Source organism: Nycticebus coucang, chromosome 15 (genome assembly GCF_027406575.1).
Source record: "Nycticebus coucang isolate mNycCou1 chromosome 15, mNycCou1.pri, whole genome shotgun sequence".
In the NCBI taxonomy this organism is placed as follows: domain Eukaryota; kingdom Metazoa; phylum Chordata; class Mammalia; order Primates; family Lorisidae; genus Nycticebus; species Nycticebus coucang.
The window spans coordinates 60382485-60403592 of record NC_069794.1 but is presented as its reverse complement, the minus strand read 5'-3'; the positions used below and the strand labels follow the sequence as shown (position 1 = coordinate 60403592).

At 42.9% G+C, this 21108-nt stretch overlaps 1 long non-coding RNA gene across 1 annotated transcript; it reads right to left on the bottom strand.

The window, feature by feature from the left end:
- Positions 1–488: 488 nt before the first annotated feature.
- LOC128566725 (uncharacterized) lies at positions 489–19955 on the bottom strand. The gene is made up of 3 exons (XR_008374622.1): positions 19842–19955; positions 16296–16458; positions 489–923 (listed from the first exon to the last, which is right to left on the bottom strand). It is a non-coding gene; the product is annotated as an uncharacterized LOC128566725 (long non-coding RNA).
- Between the last annotated feature and the right edge of the window lie 1153 nt (positions 19956–21108).

The window sequence follows — 21108 nt, the reverse complement described above, 5'->3', positions numbered from 1 at the left end:
ACCCTGGCCCCATGTATATACCACTACGTCGTTTCCTACTGTTGCTGTAACAAATGAACACAAAGCTTGTGGCTTAAAGCAAAAGAAATTTATTTTCTGACAGTTCTGGAGATCAGAAGTCCAAAATCAGTCTCACTGAGCTCAAGTCAAGATGTTGGCGGGGCTGGTCCTTCCTGGAGGTTCTAGAGGAGAACTCACTTCCAGCTGCTGGAAGCCACCTGTATTCCTTGACTTGTGACCTTTTCCTCTATCTTCAAAACACTTCACTCCAACCTCTGCTTCTGTGGTCACATTCCCTTCTCCTCTGGCTTCCTTCTGCTGTATCCTCTGTTGTGATGGCCTCATGCCTACCCAGCCACACAGGATAATCCACCATCTTGAGACCCTTAAAAAGGTAGCATTTACAGATTCTGGAGATTAGGATGTGAACATATTTTGGAGCCATTATTCAGCCTACCACACCCCCTCATGTAGGCTGAGGCACAAGGAAACGTAGACTAACAAACATTTTTGAAGCACCAGCTATGCACAGAGTATTGGGCTGGGTATGTGTGAATGTTAGAAAGAACCAACAGCTCATACATATAAAAGATTGCTGCTCTATCCATAGTCAAAGCATTTATAGCACAGGAGTTGTGCAAAATACAGACATGGAGAATGAATAGGATGTGGGCTGAATGTAAAATTAACCAGCTCGAAGGTCTGCAGTTGTCCTGTTCCAACTCTTCTGTGTGGAGCATGGCTGTGCTAGAAGGACTTTGTGATTCTAGAGCTTTGGTGGTTCCTTCGGTGGCCACAGGAGTACCCTTCTTGCATTATCAATCCTCCTTATCAGGCAGGTTCTGTGCTAGGCCCTTAGGACTCAACAGGAAGAAGTGTAAAGATGGATAAAGCCCAGCTTCCTCCCATCCTTAGAGTTCAGCCTATTGAGAGAGACAGACACACAATAATAAAGGGCAGAAAATAACTCCCTGTGTTGGAGTGGGGTGCTCACCAAGGGCCTGGAGGTCAGACTCACCACCAGCCCATTAGCAGCGAGAGCATCACCCTTCTGGGTGAAGAAGGAGGTAGGGTGACCCTCACTGAAAGGACCGTCACTACAGAAAAGCTCCAAGACTCCTGACACACCCTGCAAACAGTGAGCAGCTGGTGCCCTGAGCCATTTCAGCACCTCTCTCTTCCTTCTGAGTTCCTAGGAGGAAACTGTCATCATCAAAGCCAGCCCCGCCTTCCTTCTCTCTCTCCCTTCATCTTTCCTGGTTCCCCAGTGGGGCTGAGGGTGGATGGAGATGTGACAGGTCATTACAGGAGCACTCTCCCTCTCAACGCAGGTCCCTACCCAACAGCAAACCAAATGCCAAGGGTTTGGCAAGAAAGAGAGGGGGAAGTCAGCTGCAGTGACGTCATCAGCCCTCAAAAGGCCTCCTGATCACCCTTTTATTTATGTTTTTATTTTTTTTTGAGACAGAGTCTCACTATGTCACCCTTGGCAGAGTGCTGGCGTGGCGTCACAGTTCACAGCAACCTCAAACTCTTGGGCTTAAGTGATTCCCTTGCCTCAGCCTCCCAAGTAGCTGGGATCTCTCCAGGAATTTTTATCTGAAATTCTCACAGAACCTGCCTTCATAGGCCTAAGAGCCTCACAGATACCCCCGATCCCTTGAATGTAGGCCGGACTCGGTTGTCAGATCCGCACTTTCCAGGGAGAAAGGGAAGCCAGGGGAGCTCCGCCCTCCTGTCCAGGCTTTTCAGGGAGCTGCAGAGTGCTCAGACCCAGAAGCACCCTGACTCCAGCACTGGGTCCCAGCAGAAGACAAAGCACATGAAAACGCAGCTTGGTTCTTACAGGACAGACTGAAAATAATAACAATTCTCCAAATCAACTTGGGCCATAATCTTTTTTGCACCCCTATTCCATTTCTAGAAGGAAAAAAAGACTAAAAAAGCACCACCTCCTCACATCTTCCTCCATAGTCTCACCGCAGAAAACACTTCAAAATTACCATAATAAGGGAAAACAAAAAATGACTATTGTCTGATACAAATTGGACCAGATATCTTAGACGATTAACAATGTGTCTCCATCATAAACACTGAGTCAGAAAATCCACAAAGACCAAGCTGACATCATAGTTTCTTTCCAACTAATCACTCCTTAACTCGACCAATGCAAACAGCACCCAACTCCGGTGCAAAGCCTGTGTGCACCCTTCTCCCTGTAGGGAAACGGGGAGACCACCCATGTGGACTAGTCATTGAGAGCTCAGCCCAAGACTGCGCACAGTTAATGCTGCACTGAGACTGGAGCACACACCTGCTGCTCCCTGCACTGATCTCAAGGCAGTGCTCACTGCAGAGGATGCATTGACGCTGAGAAGGCTGCCCTGGGTCTGTGCATACACGTAGGGCATCAGACAACCAGGTGCAAGGTCTACGTGAATTACTAAAAACAACGCAGTCGTGTCAGGGCAGTGAAGACAGGTTGGCCACCATTCAAACCCCGTTCAGAAGCATAGCTACAGAGGAGGGGACTCTGGCAGATGTCCCATGGGGAAATGACTGGTAATATTCAGAAAACCACCATCACAAGATCATTATGGCAATTGTATTCACAATTTCCGCAGCTTGCTTGAATCAGGGTTATGCTTGTTCCATGAGTAATGCAGAACATGCTGCCATGTTTTCACCCCAGATGTATAATTAAATCATCCTATTCTCTCAGTCAGGTATTTCTTATACTTCAAAAAACAAAAAGGTCATTGAGGCTCATTGGATCAGCTCTGGGCTTTCCAAGGAGTCTGTAACTTCTAAGCATTTGATCCTTATAAATTTTCAGCATCCAAGGAAATATCTAAACAAGATAATGTGCAAATCTTTAAGAGTATGGATGGTCTTGGAAGTATATTTTGCAAATACAAGAGAAGCAATTCAATGATTTTCAGTCTATGAGCTTGTAACAATTAGAAAGGAAAGCATTAGAATAAAAACTGATGTGTACCTCCTTGTGAGGGCCAGGAACCATTCTCAACATCTTCAATTCCCTGTGTCTCTTAACCTATTTAACAAGGGCAAAGCAAATCCTGCTGGAATACGTTCTTTCACTCAAAAATACTTTTCACAAGCCAGGCACTTTTGGAGCACTGAAGATGCAACAGGGAACAAAAGAGACAGGAATTTCTGCCTTTTAGGTCTTATATTTTAAACCTTTCCAAATCATCACCAACTGGACGAAGATGACAGACTATGAAATCACTGATATCCCTGAGTGGACACTTCTCAAAAGCTGACTTACATGCAAATGGCCAATGGGTATATGAAATAATGCTCAATCTCTCTAATCATCAGGGAAAGGCAAATTAAAACCAGCATGAGATGTCACCTTACACATGTTAAGATGGCTATTATAAAAGGACAGCCATCCTGCCCACCTCTTGTCCATTTGTAGACACCATCTCTACAAAAAATAGAAAAATTAGCCAGGCATGGTGGTGTATGCCTGTAGTCTCAGCTACTTAGGAGACTGAGGCAGGAGGATCACTTGAGCCTGGGAGTTGGAGTTTTGACGTTACAGTGAGCTATGATAACACCACTGAACTCTATCCTGGGGCAACAGAGGGAGACTTTATCTCAAAAAAAGAAAAAAGATAACAAGTGCTACCAAGGGTGTAGAAAGAAGGGAATCTTTGTACATGGTTAGTAGGAATGTAAATTAATATAGCCAATATGGAAAACAGTATGGAGATTCCCTAAAAATCGAAAACAAAACTATCACGTAATCCAGCAATCCTACTGTGGATATATATCTAAAGGATATGAAATCAGTATGTGAAAGAGATAACAGCACTGCCATGCTCACTGCGACTATTTTTCACAATAGCCAATAGTAGGTCAATGTTAAGTGTCCATCCTTGGACAAATAGATAAAGAAAATGTTTCACATCTACACACACTCACAAAACAGAATATTTTTCAGCCTTTACAAAAAAAAGAAAATCCTGTCATTTGCAATAACATGAATGAACCTGGAGGACATTACATTAAGTAAAATAAGCCAGACACAGAAAGACAATTATCCCATGATTTAGAATCTAAAAAAGTTGAACTCACAGAAGTAGAGAGTAGTATAGTGGTTACCAGTCACTGGAGGGGCTGGGGTTGGTCAGGGTACACAAAATTTCCATTAGACAGGAAGAATAACATTAAGAGATACATTGTGCACTCTGAAAGGCCCAGGCAGGTGGATTGCCTGAGCTCAGGAGTTACCAGCCTGAGTAAGAGCAAGACCTCATCTCTAAAAATAGCGAGGCATTGTGGCCAGTACCAATAGTCCCAGCTATTTGGGAGGCTGAGGCAAGAGGATCCCTTGAGCCCCAAGAGTTTGAGGTCACTGTGAGCTATGACGCCATGGCACTCAACCCCAGGATGACTGAATGTCAGACTCTGTCTCAAAAAAAAAAAAAAGAGAGAAAGAGATCTGTTGAACAACATAGAGACTATAGTTAATAACAATGTACTATATTCTTGAAAACTGATGAGTAGATTTCAAGCGACTTCACTACAAAAAAAATAGTAAGTTTGAGAGGTAATGCACATGTTAAAAAACTTCATGAACCATTCTACAATGTGTACATATTTTAAAACATCATCTTGGATTAATACATGGTAAATGTATACTATTTTTACTTGTCAATTAAAAATATATAAATTAGGGGAGAAAGTCACTGGGATCACAGAGCCCATACCTTTTTTGATACCCAGACTCTACCCTACTAATAGAAGGCTGGGGAGGATGGATGAAATGGAATTTAGCAGGGAGGCAATTGATTTCATAGGGCCCAGATGTATTTCATCCATTAACAATGTTATTATAAAATAGGTTATCTCTCATATTGATACAGGACAGGTGGCACGGTCGTGCCCCAGCTAGCACAGCAGAGCAGAGCTGGAGGACCTGCCACCTCTGCCTTGGCTGTTTCGGTGAACCAGCAGCCTGGAGGGTAGGGGGCGTGGGTTTGGGGTCGGGGGGCTCCCACCTCCCACCCCCACCAGAGGCTCCAATAGCCAAAGGGGCAGAAGAACTGCTGGGGAGACACTGGCGCCTTGGTGTCTCCTTCCCTCTGCACTTAGGACTGAATGCAGAACCCCCATTTCCTATGCCTAAGTCAATTTCATGTAAGTTTCCTAGGCCTCAATTCCCTGAATGGACTGTGTCCATTCATTAATGCATTCATTCACCTCTCCCCAGCAGAACAGACTGTGTCCATTCATTAATACATTCATTTACCTTGCCCCAGTGGAAGAGACTGTGTCCATTCATTAATACATTTATTCCCCTCGCCCCAGTGGAAGAGACTGTGTCCATTTCCTGGCCGAGGATCCCGTGCACCTATATATACCACTAGATGGAGAGAGCTAGAGAGAGAGACAGAGAGAGCTTTTCTCCCCAACTTGGGTTTTCTCTCCGGGAGCTTTAGTATTCTTTTTTGTAAATAAATTCTGTCTAACCACCAATCTGTGGTCCCCAGATTTATTCTTCAAATCACAGAGACCAAGAACCTGAAACTCTGGTATCACTCTTACCCATCCCCTTTCAAGAATCTCTGAATAATTTTTTTCTTCTCATAGTGCAAATATAAACTATTTTTTCTGGTGTTATTGTGGTTTTTGTTGTTTGTTTTTTGAGACAAGAGTCTCACAGCAACCTCAAACTCTTGGGCTTAAGCGATTCTCTTGCCTCAGCCTCCCAAGTAGCTGGGACTACAGGCGCCCAACACAACGCCCGGCTATTTTTTTGTTGCAGTTGTCATTGTTGTTTTTTTAGCTGGGCCAGGCTGGGTTCAAACCCACCAGCCTCAGTGCACGTGGCCAGCACCATAACCACTGTGCTATGGACACCGAGCCACAAATTTTTTAAAATCCTATTTCAAATATTTTGCTAGTTATATGAATGAAATTTGACTAGTCCAATCGAAAAATCAAATCCAAAATACGTAAGAAAAAAGAGGGACTTATTTGCTCACAAAATTGGTGTCGTGCTAGTATCAGGCACGCTGGAGCCTGGAATTTTGAAAGCTATCCTTTGGGTTTCAGCTCTTTTTTCCAGCCTCTGAGCTCTGCCTTCCTTGGGAGGCTTCATTCCTGCCAAGCTCACTCCAAGTGGCAAAAGTGGCTCCTACAACTTTGGGTCCTCATGATCCCTTACACTTGTGATCTTGCGGTAAAACTGGCCTTAGGGAGACCAGAGACTCAAAAACTGTAATCAGCTCAGTGTGTGTCTCTGTGCCACCCCAACCAGCCTCAGCCACTTCTCTGTGTATGTCAGCCTCATCATCGCTGCCGGTGGTGCACTTTCCCCAGGCAGAGGGAGAAGGGGGGTACCTGGGCACAGAGAATTCCTGTCTTGTGAAATCCCAGCTCAGCAACTCAGCTCAACAAGGAGAAAAACACTAACTCCCCATCTCAGGGGTTGTAACATAATCCTGGAGCGGACCCTGCTTAGTCCAGCGCAGGACTAGACCATAAGGCCAGTGACTGTGGCCTTAGTGACAGTGTCTCAGGATTAGTCATCCCTGGGCCATGTGCCTGTTACTATAGCTGGGATGAAGGAGGGTTAACTGCATTGGGCAGGCCCACCAAATGCAAGTATATTCCTCTCCTTCACCCACAGTAGAGTTGTATTACTCTTTTTAAAACGACCCAAATTTTTTACAGCCCCACCTCAGATGCACTGACCATAGTGCAACTTAGACTATTTATTTATTTTTGAGACAGGGTCTCACTTGTTCACCCAGGCTGGAGTGCAGTGGCATCATCAAAGCTCAATGCAATCTCAAAGTCCTGGACTCAAGCAATCTTTCTGCCTCAACTTCCCAAGTAGCCAGGACTATAGGCACCCACCACCGTACTCAGTTAATTTTTCTAATTTTTTCAGAAATGGAGTCTCCCTATGTTGCTCAGACTAATCTCAAACTCCTATCCTCAAGCAATCCTCCCATCCCAGCCTCCCAAAGTACTAGGATTATATGTCTGAGCCACACCACCCAACCCAAAGTGCAATTTCCAAGTGCTCAGTAGCCACCAATGGCTAACAACTACCATACCAGATGGTGTAGTTCTAGTCCCTTGGCCTGGGCGCGCCTCTTTTATGCCAGGGAATGTAAAGCATTTGTTCAAATAAGAAGTTGTTGTGTTAGTTTCCTATTGCTGCAGTAACAAATTGCTATGAACACCATGGGTTAAAACAAAAGGAACTTATTCTCTTGTAGTTCTGGAGATCACAAATCCAAAGTCAGTTTCACTAGGCAGAAATCAAGGTGTGGGTAGGTCATGCTCCCTCGGAAAGCTCTGGGGAGAGTCTGTTCTTTCCATCTTCCAGCATCTAGAGTTGCATTCCTTGGCCCATGGCACCTTCCATCTTCAAATCCAGCATCATAGCATCTTCACATCTCTCTCTGCTTCCATCATGATACTTCAGGAGAGTCCCTTTATCCATTGCTGCATATCATTTAAGATAACATTCACAAGTTTTAAGGATTAGGACCTAGTTATCTTTAGGGGGCCATAATTCAGCCCCCACAGAGGGATGGAATGAGCATTCCAAACAGAGGACACAGCCTATGTCAGGGTTGGGCTGTGGAGTGGGGAAGGCCTGAGAACTGCGAGGCCACCGAGACTGACGTGTAGAGAGGGGAAGGGCGGGTGAGATGCAGCCAGACCACTCAGAGCCTGTGCCACGGGAACAATTTTGGGTCTTTGCCCTAATAGCAATGCAAACTCATTGAGATGGAGAAGAGGAATATGTCTCTATTTTTAAAATGATCACTCTGCGTATAGAGTGAAAAGGGGACAGAAGGAGGAGGGTCAGGGAGGATGGTAGAAGACCAAGTCGGATGTTAATGCAGCCACCCCGGGGAGAGGCAGTGGAAACGTGGACTGCTGCAGGGGGCAGTGGAAATAGAGGAGACAGATGCGGGAACTAATCATTGGTAACACAGAAAGCGTTGGTAAGGAATTGCTCTGGGAGGAAGAGAGAAGGCAGGGGCAGGCCAGAGGATGACTCCTGGGCTTCTGGCACTTAAATGATGGGACCATTCAGAAAAAGTGGCAGAAACCAAGGGAGGGCATTGAGAATAGAGTGAAGGGCATGAGTTTACTTTGGTGCCCTGTAGACATTGAAGTGGAGTTGTCTAGTGGGCAGGCTGGTCCAGAGCTCAGTGATAGGAATTTAGGAATCAGCAGTATAGAAGTCATCACTGAATCCTTTGCCTTCGGTGGTGATGTGTAGGGAATGAGGGAATGGAGAGGAAAGCTCTAGGACCAAGCTGTAAGAAACACCAACCCTTAATGGCTGGATAGAGGAGGAAGAGTCTTCAAAAGAGACTGAAAAGAAATAGTTGCAAAGAGAAGAATGTATTACAAAAGCTGAGAAAAAAGGATGTGGCCAACAGTGGGAGGAGATTACATAGGATAAGGGCTAAAAACTACGCTCTGGGTAGGAATGTAGCATCTAAGCACTATAGTTGACAACTTCCTCACAGCCACCAGTCACATGCACTGCACCTTGCCCGTGCTATATGTTCACTGATTAGCCACGTATCAGTCTAACAATACACCCTGCCTGGGATGAAGCGGTGTGGTGTAGCCTAAAGAACATGAGCTGTGAATCCTAGACCCTCCACTCATTACCTGTCACACCTTGAACAAGTCATCCAGTACTCGGTGGGACTTGATTTCCTCATCAGTAAAACAGGAATGAGAATGACAGATGTAGTACAGGCTCGAGAAACTGTGACAATTCATTTTAGTAACTCTATTCTCACAGGTGACTTTGGAAAACTGCAGGTTAAGCCTGTACCCATAAGCTGCCAAATCAGCGTTTCTTGACTGCCTGCCCAGTGCTCTGAAGAGGAAAGAGACTCTCTGGGGATCTCAGAGCTGTTGTGTTTTACTTCTGCACTAGTCCTGTTGTTCAGCAGTCATTCCTGGGCACTGTCGTGTGACCAGTCTGGATGTGCAGCTGGAGGCACAAAGGTGGCTGAGATGAAGTTCCTGCCCTCTAGGGAGTCGTGGTCCTGTAAAGGGGACGGAGAATATAAACAGATAACTATAATATCACATGATTAAACTCTCAGGGGTGGAGATGGGGCTGGCCTTTACAGGCAAAGCACTGGGGGGACACAGTGGAAAGAATGATGAGGGAGGGAAAAGAGGGCTCTGGAAAGTCTTGGTAAGTGAAAACAACACATCCTAACTTAAGCTATAGACAGGACCATTTGACTGGGTTTCTTTTTTCCTTTCATTAGAATCATAGAATTTCAGATCCAGAAAAGGCCTTTTAAAATGATTGCCCTCTTGTATGAAAATGGTAGAGTTGAAGAACACACAGGTGAAGTAATTTCCTAAGGTTAAGAGTTAGTGAAAAAAAGAAAGAAAAACAAAAATCCAGGAGTCCCCAAATCCGGTCCATGGCTCCGTAAGCTTGCTTTGTCTAAGTCGGGAATGTAGCCATCTAGCAAGGTGCTCTGATGGATGGACCCACCAGTTCAAGCAAGAACCACCTGCCCTCATCTGAAAGGCATCAACTCCCCAAAGGGGCCGCTGAAATCAATCACAAGCATCAGTGACTGAAGGTGTTGTTGGGCATGCGCTGTGTGTCAGAAATACATCATCATATCTCTGTGAGACACAACCGTGGTTTCTTTCTTGAGCAGTGTACTCATATGTATCTGGTTTCAGAAAAATGGGAGCAAATGGTAGGGCAAGGGAAGGCCCTGCAGAACCTTCATTAACACTGGAGACAAAGACAGATTGGAAATAAGGAGAAAACGGTGATTCACGCTACTTATAGAACAAGAGTAAGAACTATTTTGACAAAATCTCCACATTAAAAAGAGATTGAAATCCAAGGCCCATGATTTCAAGAATATTCAACACAATAAATTCACAAAATGGGCTATTAAAATGAGGCATTAACCTAAATAATTCGGGCCCGTTTCAGGAATGACAGAGAGTAAGAAGAAAAGTCTGACTTAGAACAAAACAAAACAAAATCCATCATTTCGTGCGTGATAATAGCCCTCGGAAGTTCAGTTTCAACTTAGGTAGATCAGTAAAGTCACATAACCACACAACATTTGTTTGTGAACAGACACCTGTAGCAAAACTTGACGATACTTAGAGTTTATTTCCTGGAAGTAAAACATGCCATTTGCTTTGTAAACTCTGTCTTTATAGATTGTAAAAACATAAGCTTCCATCAGCCCCATTCCTAACTGCAAATTCCAAGTGGAATGGAAATAAATTAACTTGGAAAGTCCCTTGAATTCTTTGGCATGGAATTAGATCTGAGGGCCATTTTTCTAAGTCTTGCCATGGCCACCATCAATATTTATAGTGACACTTTCTTAAACAACTTGAACAGGGATAGAATAGTATAATCAAATATAGTTAAGCAAGAAATAAGAAAATAGATCTGGCTTAGGTAGTGTTTTAAAAAGCAACAGTGTATTTTGTAAGAAAACTAAATACAATAAAGGCCACACTTATCCAGTATTGTTAAGCAATGAAATTGTCCACACAGGTCCATTTTCCAGATAGCAGCTGGTTTCCCCTTTCAATGACAACACTTTGAAAATTATCTTGATGGCAATTATTTTAAAATGTATCATTATACATGTTCCACACTTCCCACCACCTTACTTAAGCCAATCTATTATGTCTTAACCCTAAGCCTTTCTTTCAATGACTCAAGATTCTCAAATATTAATATCTACTGTGATACAGTTTTAGACACAGGGTTGGCTAGAATTCCTAGGGCTTTAGCTGTAACTCCTATACTTTCTTAATTCTTATGCATTAGAATTTCCCATTTTTGTCTCCTTTTCTCACAATTGTCCACGTCTTTTTTCTACAGTTGTTTCCCTCTTTTGATACTTTTAACAGTGTCTTCTTAATTTTTTATTTTTAACTATGAAAACAACACATGCTTATTCCATAAAACTTGAAAAAATATGGAAATTTTTTAAATATTCACCTACTCATAAACAGATGTCCCTCCTTGTGTTTTTGTTTAACTCACGGATTTATTTTAAAGGGTACTGAGAAAACAACAGCTGCAGTAGTAACAAATAAAAATGTGTATTCTGGCTCAGTGCCTGTGGCTCAAGCAGCTAAGGCGCCAGCCACATACACCTGAGTTGGTGTGTTCAAATTCATCCTGGGCCTGCCAAACAACAATGACGGCTACAACCAAAAAATAGCCAGGGGTTGTGGCGGCGCATGTAGTCCCAGCTGCTTAGGAGGTGGAGGCAAGAGAATCACTTGAGCCCAGGAGTTGGAGGTTGCTGTGAGCTGTGATGCCACAGGACTCTATCCAGGGCGACAGCTTGAGGCTCTGTCTCAAAAAAAATAAATAAATAAAGTACATTCTGCTTTTTGTGCTTAATATGTCAAGATTTTTTCCTTGAAAGAAGCATGTTAAAGGCACTATAATATTTCCTTCAGAGATTTTTTTGCCTTCATTAAAATGATTCTCCTTATAACCACATGCGGGCAACCTCTGTTTTTTTAAAACCACCTTGAAGCTGAATACAACCCTTCACAATCACCCCCTCAAAGTAAATCTACCTCACAAAGCATGAGTGAAAAATGTAGATTGCACTGAAGATTTTACAGAAAGACAGGGAAGAATTCACTTCATGATTTACAATTAAATAATAGTCATCAAAACAAAAATGTACTGAAATCATTGCAATGTTTGTAACACAAAAACTAGAGGCAATCTTAATACTCCACTTACAAGGGATTGGTTTTATATAGCTATGAAAGATACTATGTTGCCATTTAGAAGAATTATGTAGATTTACATTGCAGATACGCAGTAATCACTAAGATATAATATGAAAATACAAGGTGGAAAACCATACATATGTGTACATGTGTATGCGTGTGCTAACAGACACATGTGTATACACACACAGATTCGTAGACAAAGAGGCATGTACGTATCTATGCTCTAGAACAGTGATTTTCAACCGTGACAGGATCTTAGATGTGCTGTGAAAATTTTTAAAGATCATTACTTAAATTATTTTTGAAAGAAGTTCAAAGTACAGTAAGTATTTTTTTAACTCTTTATTTTTTTTTATCAACATAATTTAAGTGTACCATGGAAAGTTAGCTATAGATTCAAGTGTGCCAATAAAAAAAGGTTGAAAACACTGCTCTGGAAACTCAAATTGATTCTGGGAAGATACACGAGAAGCACAGACAGCTGAGACTCTGCCTCGGGTTGAGCAGGTGGCTGGGCGCTGAGGTGAAGAGAGCCGCGGCTTCTGTTCTTTCACCCTACGTGTGTATTACTCTTTCAACACCAACATGAATTCATTTGATCCATTTGGTTCTTAAAAGTATAACAAAAGTAGTGAATGTTTATTTTATCTGGGCCAAGCAGCGAGAACGTATATATGTATAATTCCATTTAAACCTCACAGTTGCTCTGAAAGATGCGTACAATTATTATCCCCATTCTCCAGATAAAGAAACTGAGAAACGGGAGGGGGAGTAAGTAATATGTGGTATGTCCAAGATTAACAAAGCTGAGATTTAGAATTAGGCAGACCGGCCTCCACAGCCTGCATTCTTAAACCCCTAAATATAGAGACCACAAGCACAAAACAAAAATAAAAGGCATAAAGCCATTTACAGGCCAGGCATGGTGGCTCCCGCCTATAATCCTGGCACTCTGGATTCCAAACAGGGAAGATCCCTTGAGCTCAGGCGTTCAAGAGCAGCCTGAGGAAGAGCGAGACCCCATCTCTACCAAAAATAGAAAAACTGAGCTGGGCACTGTGGTGGGCACCTGTCATCCCAGCTACTCAGGAGGCTGAGGCAGGAGGATCACTTGAACCTAGGAATTTGAGGTTGCTGTGAGCTAGGCTGATGTCAGGGCACTGTAGTTTGGACAAAAGAGTGAGACTCTGTCTAATAAAAAAAAAAAGCTATTTACAAAGTCAGAATAGACACATGAAAGAATTTATTCATTTTAGGAAGCAAAAACATCCAGAGAGGTACTTGGACACTGGTGCGTATTTGTTTCTGCATCTCCTTAAAGCTCAGAACTGAAGCAAGAGTGTGGGGGCGAGAGATGGATAAAGAGTCAGGCTAGATATTTTCAATGTGCATAAAAGGGCATTTTGTAAACTTCACCCTGGCATAATACTTTTTTACCATGGAAGCCTTTAGCAGCACCACCCCAGTGTCCCTTCCCACTCCTATTTCCCACACTGCTCCAAAGTGCCACAGCAGTCCCAAAAGCTCCTTGAGATCCCCAGGGGCGAGCCCCCCATGGCGCACACCTGTGCTCTGCTTTGTGCCCAAACTGCTCTTTCAACCATATGTTCTGTTAGGCATGGTCCTGGACGTCCTTCAAGGTCATGACTAAATTCCACCTTCCACGGGAAAACTCACCAGGTCATCCACATCAGAACTCATCTTTCCCTTCTCTGGAGCTTTCCTAACACTCCATTCTCTAAAAACGCAAACACAAAAAAGGACTACGAAAATAATTCAGATCATGAAAATGTCTGTTTACCTCTCCCTTGCAATGCGGGTCTCAGGACAGCAAGAACAATATCGTTCCATTATTTGTACCACCACCTTCACACTGTATGGCACAAATATTTGGCACAATATTTCAATAAGTGTTCAAGAGTCATCGAGAGACCCAGGGCAGGCAAGTGCAGGAAGTGTCAGCAGCCACTCTGTACTCTGGGATGTTAGTCATCCTTGCTTGCTCCAGGGCCTGAGATGGAGGTGCCCCTACATAAGCAGCAGGAACTTGTTGCCAAAGGACGCATGTTTTGAAAGAAACAGAGATGCTTGGGGCACATAATTCCTGCAATCGGGGGATTTGTATGACACAGTCAGCTTCTAAAACTAGATTGAACTGGGAATCCTTGAGGCTAGTAGGGAATTACAAATGGCAAAATATGAGCTTCACCCTCAGCCTCCCAACCTCACCCTGGTCTGTGTGCTGTGTGTGTTTAGGGTGGGAAAGGACTGGTGAAAATATTGGTATATTATGCATCCAAGTTTTATATTAGCAAGAGGGGTATTTTTTATTGGTTTGGTTTAGTGGAGGGGGTTTGATTCTGCAGGTCATAGCTTTGAAAAACATTAAATGTCCAGAGTTAAAAGGTTAAGGATCCAGAGATTGTCCACACCTAAACTAGAAGAGAAGCTGTCCTTCCTTGCTGGATGAAGTAGAACCCTAAAGGGAGAGAAAGGGGGGGTGGAAGCAAAGGCCAAGATGAAAGGTGATTCTGGGGACCCAGGCAAGGTAGGCTTAACTCTGAGCCAAAGGAAATCCTGGAGGAAACCACCAAAGAAACGCTTGCACCCCACTCTGGCCTCTGGGTATGTTCCAAATTGGCCATAAGGAAGACAGGAGCCTTCTGATGATGGACCGAGCCAGACCATGGGCCTTCGCAACTATCGCAGGGTAGGACCCAAGAGCCAGGTTGTGAATGCTTAAAGAAGCCAGGCTTCCCCAAGACTAGAGCATGCCTTCATCACGGGGTAGTGTTCCAGATGCTCTCTGACAGTTTAGGGAGAAGAAATGGGTGAGGGGTTAGGGTGGAATCCCAGTGAGGCCTCCGAAAAGAAGGGAATGAAGAAGGTGACGACAAGGTCAGAGCAGGGTGGCTGGAAGCCCAGAGGAGCATCCTTGGGGGACAGACAGGAAAGTACCTCCTCAGAGGGGGGCAGGCGTGGAGAGGAACCAGCAAGGGAAAAGGCAGGCAGAGGTCAGGAGAGGACCCAGGCTAAACAGGCGAGGAGGCCACCCTAGAAGAAAGGCCACTAGCGCTGCCTAGTACTCTGTCCAAATCCTCAAAGATACACCAAGATCTTCCTTCCTCGCGTCTCCATCCATCCATCCATCCACTTTACTCTGATAATTTGGTTGCTTGATTTTATTTGCCTGTTTTTTTCCAGTGAGATTATCATTCTACACCTTTAAGAGCTTTATGAAAATGACAGAGAAAAAAATCCTTTGAGTGGAGGCTCAAAAAGGTTACTGGGAAGTCTGCCCATTGCGGGATCCTTAATGGACACAGATAATCGCACACATTGTTGGAACTGTCGTCCTGGGGTTCTTGGAGTTGTTTAGCACAGACTTGCATTAGATTATTTCTGATGTGCTTCTTTTTCCTCTTTACTTTAGGAATGAAATGACAAATTCTTCCCAGGTGGCAGCAAGAAAATTTAAAGTACAGCCCATCTGCACTCTTGCCTCAAATGGGTAAAAAGACAAAAATTCTGTTTCAAATGATCTCCACCATAAACTCAAGTACAGCAACAGATGTGAAAAATCCCTGGGAGATAAAACACAACACTCCCAATTCCCAATAAAAATAATCAATACTGGCTAACGTGCCAGGGGGGAAAAAACCCACAACTGTTTCCAGAATGCTGCAAGGTGTGCCAAGGAGCGTACCTGGAGGACAGCTGCTGTGACAATGTGCCCGCCAGGAGGAGCGTACCGGGAGGAAGTTCATCTCTTTCCTCTGCAGGACCCAGGGGGACCACGTGAGGATGAGTGGTGCTGGGTAGAGGAAGAGGTATGGTAGGAGGGGAGCATGTGAAATAACAATTGACAAACGATGCCTGGCTATGACACCAGACAGTCAGAGTTTTAGAATGTCCTAATGCCAAGGAAGAGTAGATGTAATTTGTTGTTATCACTTAACAGAAACACCACCAGATGCATTCTGAAAAGGTAAACCCGTATTTAGCCATGGAATGGGAGCCAAGGCAAATATAGAAAACAAGGAAGAGCCAAGAAAAGCAAGAGCCAGGTGCCTCCGTCTCGGGTGGTTCTGTGTGCTGCGGCTGTGTGTTTACCATCACTACAGAGTGTTGAGAAAGATTCGGAAATGGGTATGAGGTGCACCTCCAGATTTCTTGTGTCAACATGGCGTGTACATTCTGCTGCAACTAATCCACTTACAGACGCAGATGGCAGTCTTCAAGGCAGGTAGCGGAAACACAGTAACCCCAGAACTATGGAGGGTTAGTTGCACCAACTCCTCGAGCAGCTCAAAATCCATGTATAACATTGACTCCCCAAAATCTTAACTTAAAGATAGCTTGCTGTCGACAAGAAGCCTTACAACAACACCAAACAGTACGTTAACATATATTTTGTATGCTATATTACTGTGTACTGTATTAAGCCTCGGAAAAAAATGTTATTAAGAAAATCAAAAAGAAGAGAGAATGTATTTATTACTCACTAAATGGAGCAAGTCGTCTTAACGGTCTGCGTCCTCACCGTTGTCCCCTCATCATCTTCACATTGAACAGGCAGAGGAGGAAGAGGAGGAGCTGGTCTTGCAGTCTCAGGGGTGCAGAGGCAGAAGAAAATCCCCAAACAAAGCAGACTCATGCAGTTCAAACCTGTATTGTTCAAGGGTCAAGTGTATTTACCTGCATGCACATCTGCATGGACACACACCCAGATACATTCTTGCTGCCCCATTCCTGCGCCGGCTCACCCACACCCGGCCTTCCCCCCACACCCCCGCACCTCTCCACGGCCAACACCCGGGCCTCCCCATGAAGGGCACCTCTCCATGACTAGCCCTCTGTACTGTTGTCCATGGGTCTGTTCTGACCCTCTGTCTCTGGGAAGTCTCCAGGAAGTCCTACAAAACAACTGACACAGTTCCAGATCCCCTTTGATAGGGGCTGGACTAATGCAGAATAACTGTCGTCCTCACTCAGCAATGCTCCTGTGGCCCCCAGCCCTGCTGCTCCTGGGAAAACATTTCACTGGTGATTCCCCTCAGTTCTTAGTCTCTCTCGCTTTTACAAAAATGATTATTTTTTAATTGACAAAAGTGTATACATCTGTAGTACACAACATATTTTGAAATGTGTATATATTGTAGAATAGCTAAGTACAAAATTTTAATTTACACATTACCTCACATATTTTTTTTTGTGTGTAGAGAAAACACTGAAAATCTACTCCCTTAACAATTTTCAAGTATACGATACATGGCCATTAACTACAGTCACCAAGTTGCACAGCAGACCTCTTGAGCTCCTTAGTGTCCTGATTGGATTTGAACAACTGCCTCTCTGTACATACCTTAGCTGTAGAGGTGACCCAATGGACGGAGAGAGACTTTGAAGACACATACAAATTCTTTCATGAGATATTTCTCTTTTCTACTACTTTGTCCCATATCTACCAATAAGTAAGACATTTAGAAATTTCTGGTCAAGACATTTAGAAAACAATAAATCTTGAATTTTCAAGTATGAGAGAGCTTGTTGAAAATATGGATTTCAGGAGTATCTTATAGTGGCAGAAAGTTCCAGAAGTGCTCCCAAAATGCCACAAGAATAGGAATACATCAAAGAGATATGGGATTGAAAGCTACCAATGGATAAATCTAGAACAATTTGATTAACAAAGTAGTATTGGATTATAACCCAATATACTCATATCCATATGGATATAAGTAAATGATGGCCCAAATCTGCAGATGCTGGTATGGATGTGGAGAGAAGGAAACACTTCTACACTTCTGGGGGGGAATGCAAACTAATCAACCTTTATGGAAAGAAGTATGGAGAATTCTCAAAGAACTAAAAGTTGACTTTCCTGGGTAGAGGAAGAGGTATGGTAAGAGGGGAGCATGTGAAATAACAATTGACAAACGACGCCTTTTATTTTATCCCATAATCCCATTACTAGGTATCTACCCAGAAGAACAAAAACCATTTTACCACAAAGATATCTGCACCAGAATGTTTATCATAGCCTGCTCCATAACTGCCAAGTTGTGGAAACAACCCAAACACATGAATGTTTTAACAAACTGTGGTATGTGTATACCATGGAATACTATTCAGCCATTAAAAATATGGAGACTTTACCCAAAAAATCACATCATAACAAAGATATTTGTACCAGAATGTTTATTGCAGCCCAATTCATAATTGCTAAGTCATGCAAGAAGCCCAAGTGCCCATCGATCCACGAATGGATTAATAAATTGTAGTATATGTACACCATGGAATATTATGCAGCCTTAAAGAAAGATGGAGACTTTACCTCTTTCATGTTTACATGGATGGAGCTGGAACATATTCTTCTTAGTAAAGTATCTCAAGAATGGAAGAAAAAGTACCCAATGTACTCAGCGCTACTATGAAACTAATTTAGGGTTTTCACATGAAAGCTATAACCCAGTTACAACCTAAGAATAGGGGGAAGGGGGAAAGGGAAGGGAGGGAGGGGGGAGGGGGATAGAGGAAAGGGGATTGGTGGGATTACACCAGGGGTGCATCTTACAAGGGTATACGTGAAACTTGGTAAACAGTCTGTGAAGCTAGTGAATGATGCCCCATGAATATATCAATGTACACAGCTATGATTTAATAAAAAAATAAATAAATAAATAAATAAAAATATGGAGACTTTATATCTTTTATGTTTACCTGGATGGAGGTGAAATACATTCTTCTTAGTAAAGTATCTCAGTAACAGAAAAATAAATATCCAATGTACTCAATACTAATACGAAACCGATATAGAAACAATTATATACTCATATGAACAATAAAACACAAATATAGTCTAGCAAGGTGGGTGAGGAGGGAGGAGGAAGGGCAATTGGCAGAGGAGGTAGGGCAGTTGGTGGGATCTCACCTAACGTGCACATCATGGGGTGTTTACATGCCCTCTGGGTGAGGGGCTCTTTTACAACTTGAACTTTACCTTAGAAGTGAGAACTATGTAACCTAAAAATTTGTACCCTCATATTAACTTGAAATAAAAAAATAAGCAAATAATAGAAGAAATAAATAAGTCGGGGAGAATAGACAAACTTCCCAGCAGCAGAATTCCATAATTATTATAGCTCCTCCCTTCTCAGAGAGGTGGAGTGTAATTCCCTATTCCTTAGATTTGGGCTGCCCACAGTGACTTCCTTTCAAAGAGTAAAAGATGACAAAGTGGAAAAAAGAATCACTTTACAGTAGAGAAAACCATCAGAACTATCTATCAACCAGGTGATCAAGGTTAACATCAACAGTGAGGCCTGTTGCTGGTATTTCCCCTGACGGGAAGGACCAGAAGGTCACTTTACCTCTGTGATCTTTCTTCTGAAAACCCATAATGCCAGTCTAACCATGAGAAAAGTATCAAATAAACTCAACTGAGGGGCATTTTACAAAGTACTCTCCAGTACACCTCAAAACCATTAAAAGTCACTAAAAACAAGGCGAGACTGAGGAACTGTGCCAGCCAAGAGGAACCTTCAGAGACATGACCATCAAATGTAATGTGGCGTCCCGGATAGGATCTTGTAATAGAAAAAGAACACAAGGTGAATAAAGTATGGCCCGTAGTTAATAATTATATTCTGTCAATATTGGTGCATTAATTATTACAAATCATACTAAGCTATTAATAAGGAAAACTGGGTGTAACTTATGTGGGAACTCTCGGTACTATCTTTGCAACTGCTATGTTAAATCTAAAACCATTCTAAAATTAAAATTTTATTGCAAGAAGTTTGGATTCATGTGTACAGCATCCCCAGAGGCTGTGCTTCAATAGGTCTGGTGTAAGACTCATCAACCTGCTAACTAACTAACCTGTTAGTAAGACAGCCAAGCGATTCTGTTGCTGATTGCACATGCAATCTTTAAAAAGTCCAAGATATGTTTGTTCAACCACAAAAACAATTCACTAATGAAATGTCCGCCTTCCTCTATACTTGACTGCCAGCAGCTTTGAGGAAAAAAAAAGAATTACCTCTTACCTGCCTGGTTGAAGAGTACCATTCCCAGTGCTGGGCCCCTCTGAGAATGTTGGCATATTATTCCATGGCCTTTCACCAAAGGCCACATTGGTTTCTACAGCTCCTGAGTACAATCACATTCACAAAGATAAGCTTTAAACAATGATGATATAACAGACTGTCCTGTGGCCTCCAGCTCTGCAAGCTACCAAAATAAAGAAAATGAAAAGAGGATAAAAGACAGTGCTTCCAGCAGCGCTCAACCCGAACATAACGTTACATGAACGAAAGCTATTCATTCACTAGGAAGAGAGCTGGGGGAGGCGCCATGCACATGTTCAAAGCTTGATCCAGTTGCACTTACTTGTACATGTTCCAATGGTATTCTTCAAATCCCTAAAGTATTTACTTATTTTTGGTCAATTAAAGCATAATTTTAGCTAAGGAGGTCATTTTCAGTCCTAAATAGGAACCACATGGGACTATTAAAATAGTTTGGTTAAAGAGGATAAGCTTGCCTGGCTATTATAAATCTTATCCATGTCATTAGAATATATTGCTATGGACTATTATGGAACAGTTGGATTGTGTCTGTATTCTTTTCTCTATGAGTATTTAATGCCTCGATCCCTTCATTTATAGCCTGGTGGGGGTTTTTTGCAGGCAAGTTATTAATTTAGTGTAAATACAACACTTTCATAGTGACAGAATGGTCAGTTACTCCCAGACTGCATCATTTGTCTTAACTTACAGACTTTTTCAAAGCAGAAGGAAAAATATAACTGGTGGTGGTGGCGGCATGTGTTTTTGTGTGTGCCGCGGGTGCATTTTCACACTGGCCACCCACACCATGCCCCTGTGTGGGGGCCAGATCCATGAGCTCAGCCTGTGTACCAGACAACAGTATCCACTGACAATGTTTTCATTACTAATTCTTTCTTGCTCTTGGGATTAAATTGTAACACTCTCTGTTTCTGACCAACATGCAATGAATTCTCAGTCTCACCAACCTCAAAGAGGGACTTACGGTAATTTCTGACAGTCTGGCAGTCTTTCAAGAGGGCTCATGGGCAGGTTTGCTTTTGGAAAATAGCCTAGAGTTGAAGATTTTTTGGTCTGCAGTAGAGAAATGTAGAAAAAAAAAATTATCGAAGAAATTTAGCCCAGATCCATGTTGCCAACCGCAAATGATTAGTTTCCATATAGAAAACAAAAATAAAGATGAGGACAAGATAAAGTTTATTCCCCAGACTGCTCTACTATATGAATCATCCAAACCCAGTAACCA